The sequence below is a fragment of the Fukomys damarensis genome, unplaced genomic scaffold (genome assembly GCF_012274545.1).
Source record: "Fukomys damarensis isolate Sample0158 unplaced genomic scaffold, DMR_v1.0_HiC HiC_scaffold_32, whole genome shotgun sequence".
Lineage (NCBI taxonomy): Eukaryota > Metazoa > Chordata > Mammalia > Rodentia > Bathyergidae > Fukomys > Fukomys damarensis.
In genome coordinates, this window is record NW_022900944.1 from 13,765,723 (window position 1) to 13,771,722 (window position 6,000).

Genomic DNA, 6,000 nt, shown 5'->3' on the forward strand with positions numbered 1-6,000 from the left:
CTAGGAGCAATCTGTATTTAATAGAGACTTATTGGGAAAGGTACATGGTCTCTGACCACATGGTCGCCTAGGTAGACTCTCCAGTCCAGACTCTTAGAAGGATACTTATTATCAATGAATTTGAAAGAGACTTCTTGGCCCCTCTGTCACTTTCCCTCACTGTCTGTACAGGAAATTCAAGGTGTTTGCTACAGGACGTTCCTCAGAAGGTGATTTTAGAGCCTTGGGTTCTTCACCCAGGGATAGTGTGCAGCCGACTTTGTCTGTGTGGCAAGAGCTACAATGTTACCATCTCATTTAACGGGTAATATGCACAGGGATAGGTTAGATTGCTTCCATTATTCAAGGAGCTACATGTGCCTGGTAGCAACAATTACCAAGTCACATAAATACAACAAAGTTAATTAAAATGTTAGCTGATATAAATAACCTAAGGTTATTGAACATTGTTCCATTTTAAATTAATAAATACGCAAAGGTAATGTTTATAATTAAAGCTATAATTTATCTTCATGCTCTGTTTGTTTAATAGCAGTGGTAATATAACACTACATGCAGAAATGTAGTAATAGATTTGTTTAGCACTGACATTATAAACAAATGTCTCAGTCTATTTATTCTAAGTTATGATACAGATTCTTTTCACATGCATCTGATGGCCTTTAAACCATTTAAAATGAACTACATTAACGTAATCTAATCTTGATACTGAACATAACATTTCAGTTTGAATTATCCTGAATCCATGATCCATTTTATTACTCACAAAGCACTTTATACATTTATGATAATGGCAAACCTTGCTCTGTTATTTAAATCCCATTTCAAAAGGGATGTTATTTTTTTAAAAAAATAAATAAACCTCACACATTTGGGGTAGTAAAGTACAAATAAGGAAAAGTCAATGCCCAGCAAGCCCTTTAACAAAGCAAACAATTCAGATTTTTATGACATTAGCAAATAATAAAGGGAAGAACTGACATTTACAGTTGATGAAATTTTATGTTACAACAGATGATGAAAATGGAATGAAAATCACATGGAAAAATTTGTCCATGAGGTTCAGCCATTCTGAGGAAATATCTACCTGCAGACTGTCTTTGGGGACATTTTTTCCCTCACTTCAACCTTTATTCAACCCTTCGAAGGGTCTCAGGTCTACCCCAGCTGTGAGTCAGGGCTGTACCTTCCCCTCGGTTTTGACTACTCCTCCCTTGTCTTCCTTCTTCTTGGGTTCTGGTTTTCCTCCTTCCCCCTCCTTCCTTTTCATTCACCACCTCCTGAACTCAAGGGAACATTTATTCTCCACCCTCTAATTTAAATTATAATAAGCAACAGCCTGTGGTAGGGTCTAGAAGGAAGAGGGAGAAAGTCCGGTACATCTTTCTTGTGTATGTAGCTTGCTTTTTCTTAGCATAGCTTCATGTTTCTTTCTCTCCTTAATCCCTTTTAAAATAAATGTCCTTTCTGGGTTTATTTGCAGTCCCTGAAAGAAGTTTCACTTTATTTTAGTAAGACGATTTCACTGAATGTCTTAGAAACCGTTGCCCCTAAAGTCAAATAAACAACTAAAATATTTTTTAAAGAGACATTTCTTTCTTTTTAAAAGGAAGCTAAAAATGTAACAGGCCTATTTTTGGAGAAAGAATGGGCTGGAGGTTTTCATTTCTTTCTTTAAATTCTAAACAGATTACACACTTTGAAAAATCTTAAAAGGATTTTAATGCTGAAACCTCTGAAATTTGCGAGGAATTTAAATTTAGGAATATATGCTACCCACTGCAAAATCCTCCTGTGATCAAATATCACAATTTTAGGAGATGACCATCATTGTAGCTGCCACTCAGGCTGTTTCTTCTCCTTATGTGTGGTATTTAAAAAGCAGGAGGACTGGAGCAGGAGAAGAGAACTTTGCGGAGTCTATTTGCTGGCCTGGTCAAAAGCTCAGCCTTTAGAAACTCTCAGGTCTCTGTCCTCCTCAGAGGTTCAGAGGGTTGGGGATGCCAAAATAGTTGTCTGATCTGTAGGAAATCCCAACCCTGCATCTTTGCTGCCTTCTTATAGACCCTTTAAATTCACCCCTTCCAAAGCCCATTCTAGTTCTGATCCTTTGCCTTAGGGATACAGACCACCGAAGGAGTGAGTCAAATTTCCTATTTCTACATCGGGGCATTTCTAGAATATTAGAAAGTTTCATTGAGGACATCTTGCCTAGTGGTTCAAAAACTTTAACAATAATAACCATTATCTGGGTGTATTTGCATACATAATATGCAATTCATATATGCATACATATCGCCTACATGTATTTGATATATGTATATATACATATATATATATATATATATATATGCATGAACACACACATAGTTGCATATGTTTAATTTTTCAAACATTCATTTGGGTAGGAGAAATTTAACCCAGAAGACCAGTATGTAGAATAGGTAAGAGGAAAAATGCTCTTAACTAAGCATCTGAAGGATACGTGAAATCCTTCATCTCTGTTTTCTCTGAGTGGTTCCTGATATATCCTAGAGACCCACATAACAATCAGAAAGTCACTGATATAGTCAAACCCCTTCTTTTTCTGCTCTTTTTCACAAAGTCCAAGTTAAAGATGCCTTGCCCCTTGAGGGGGGTGCTACCCAATTACACCCACTTGGCCAGTGGCAGATCTGGGTCCCCAGCCCAGCTGTCCCTACTTCAAAGTCAGATCCTTTCTTGCAGGTTGTTATCTAGGGATTTTTAGTTTTTCTCTATCTACTAAAAAAAAACAGTAACCTTAAATTGGATTTAAGCATGAACAGATCACTTCGACACCAAAATTTAGTTCCAGCAGGTTTGATGGGTCACTGGAATGTAGCATTTCATGCTAACTCTCAGAAGAGTTGATGACAGGGAGGGTGTACATCACAAGCAAGCTCTGGTAGGGGTGCTGTGGGTACTAGAGTTGGCAAAGATAGAATATTAATGTTCCCATGTTTGAAACTCTACAGCTGGCTTTTCCCCGAGGCTGCTTTCTATATGGACATAATATTAGCAGCAGCATCTCAGCTTTATGATGTTCTACAACAATAGCTCTCAACAGAAGTAATTTTGTCCCCTGCCTCAGAGATATTTGCCAATATTTGAAGACATTTTTGGATGCTGCTAAACATCCTACTGGGCACAGGCTATCCTCCCACAGCAAAGAATTATCTGGCCTACACTCAAGTAAGCTCCTTGAGAACTTAGCATTGACCATCAAATACATAGCATCATAATTATCCAGTTAAAAGTTTACTTTCATCCTATTTCTCAAAATAATTCAAAGTCAATATTAATTGGGCAACAATCCAAAGAAGGTTCAGCAAACATGTTGAACAGTTGTGACCTTTGGTGGGGCAATTCTGATGGCAGAGGTGGGTGAACTGGGTAGTAAAAGTGACTGTGTTGCTATGACAGAGGGAGAGGAGATGAGAGTGTTTTGGCCTCTGGCTTCTTGCCTGGTGGGTGGGGGAGCACGTGAATGAGGTGGGTGCCAGGTTTCCTTGTTGACTTTTGCTGGGGAAGAAATGAGTCAGATAATTGCTCAGCTGTGACATGAAGAAAGAAAGAGAGGCAGGGAGGTAAAACCAAGGTGAGCAAAGAGAACCCACTTAATTCCTTCTGTGCACCATGGAATAAAAATGGCAGTATCCCATTAGAACCCCATCGAAAACAAATTAGAATACAAGTGTAGTGGTAACCTGATCAGAGAAGGGAAATTAAAAGTACAGACTAGCTGGGGACAGCCTTTCCTTTGGAACCATCATAGACATGTGAGAGGTGAAGAGAGTCACAAACAGCTCACACCTTAGAGCCTATTTTCTAAAAGCACTGCCCATTGCCTTGAAAAAAGAGCTTTCCCCTCTGCCAGCCCAGGAGATGAAGAGCAATGCTTTGCAAAATCCATAAAACAAAAGACTCCAACAGTGTCAAGCCTCTTTAAACAATCACTTGTGCTATGAGGCAAAACAACTGAGACATCCGGATAAGCACTGTGGTGGTATTTTTCATGTTGATTGCAATAACACCATCAAAGCCATGCACATTCTGTGTAAAATCAATGTCTGCTTGTTGGAGGAGGAGGGGGAAGGGAGAGGCCTGGGGATTTTATCTTGTAAGTCAGCTCTGCAGATAATCGCATGCCTCGGGCTGGGAAAGAATTGATGGCAAATCAGTGGTCAAGTACATGAACTGTACTCATTTTTGACTTGTGCAGTACCTAGGGTGGGCTGTGAGTCTTGGGATGAGGAGGAGAGAGGGGTGACTGGAACACTTCTTTTGAGTGGGTTGGTACCAAGGCTTGGCTTTATCTGCAAGGTAATGATAAGAACTACTCTGAAAAGGTTCAGATATTAGAAGAAATGTTGTAGTGGGAGAAATTTTCTCAGGGTGGGTGGATGTGCCTATCCAAGGAATCAGGTCATGCGTGTGCAAGGTTGTAGGTACATGTGTACATGTTCACAAGTGGAACTTACATTTATGGGGTGAAAATTCAGTTTAAATGAATAAAAGTTTTACACAGAATGTGTTTCCTGATAAAGGCACATTATCTGGTTTGTTAGTTCATGGAGAAAAGGTCCACTTACTCAGGGTAAGCAGGGGGGTGGAACTGTGGGTCTCACTTGGTACCATCCTCCTTATATTTATCCCATAGTGATTCTGTAGTTCTTATTCATTGGTAGAAATGCTTAGGAGCGGGGTGAGAAAGGGAGAAAGTCAGGGCAATCACCTTACTATTTCTTCATTTATAGGTAATGCTCCTGTAGGATCAGGCCTTTCTCCCCAAATTTTCCACCAAGGTGGTCTCAATTCCCCGTCCTTGATGAAGAATGAGGAAATTAATTGGTCTTCCCCTTGTTGATCCCTGTGAGAATTAAATGAGCCACTTATGAAAGGTATTTGCTCTGCTCAATAACAATTTCAGCTATTGTGTCTCCATTATTTTTGCTGCATAGACACAATTACCTACAGAGATTTGGACAACTCTTCACCTGCAGCTGTTTGTGGTGGTGAAAATCCAAATCCTATAGTCAAGCTGGCATGGCAGAAGGGAAGTAGAGGGTGAAAGAAATGTGTCCTATCTGTCCATACCCATTTGCACTTTGTGAGGCCACAATGGCCTCACCTCCCAGGTCTCTCAGGCCAACACATTCTGTTTTGGATTCCTCTCATTACCTCTTTCCTTTCCCTATAGTTTCTCTATCCTTTTAACTCATTCTTTCCTCCAGAAGACTCTTGTCTTGGTTAACTTGTTTTCCCCAAATGCCATATGTCCTAATGCACTGTGGTATGGTGTGTGTGTGTGTGTGTGTTAGTGTAAGGGTATACTCAGAGCAAATGTGGGGCAATTATCCATTCCAGCTATGCAGCTGACTTGCTCTTGCTATTTTCCTTCATCATCTTGAAGAATTTGAGTCAGGAATTCGACATACCTCTGACTGCTTGATGCCATATTTTGGATTCCATGCAATCTTCCCTAATAGAATACTCTCAACATTTATTTACTTAGTTACTCATTTATTTTAGTACTGGGGATTGATTCCAAGGCCTTCACACTGACCTCCATTCCCAGTCTTTTTTAGATTTTTGAGACAACGTCTTGCTAAATTGCTACATTGTCAAAGCTTGGCTTGAAATTGTGAGGCTCCTGCCTCAGCCTCCCAGAGTGCTGGAGTTACAGGGATGTGGCACAATGCCTGGCTTTCAACCTTGCAGCTTATCTGTTCCTTTTCTGGATTTTTGAATAGACAATAGAGTAATTTTGGATTGACTCGAGGTCAGAAGATACTTTTGGATTACAGTAGATGCAGAGATGCCTGTGTTAGAAGGGAGGTGGATAGCTTCTTACCAAATTGTAGCTAGTGCCCACCTCATTAGAGACCTTACTTTCCATTGCTGTCTCCAACTCATGTCACTAGCTTTCCTTGCCAACATAATGGTGTCTCCTTTATGTACTGTTTTGTATTTCTCCTC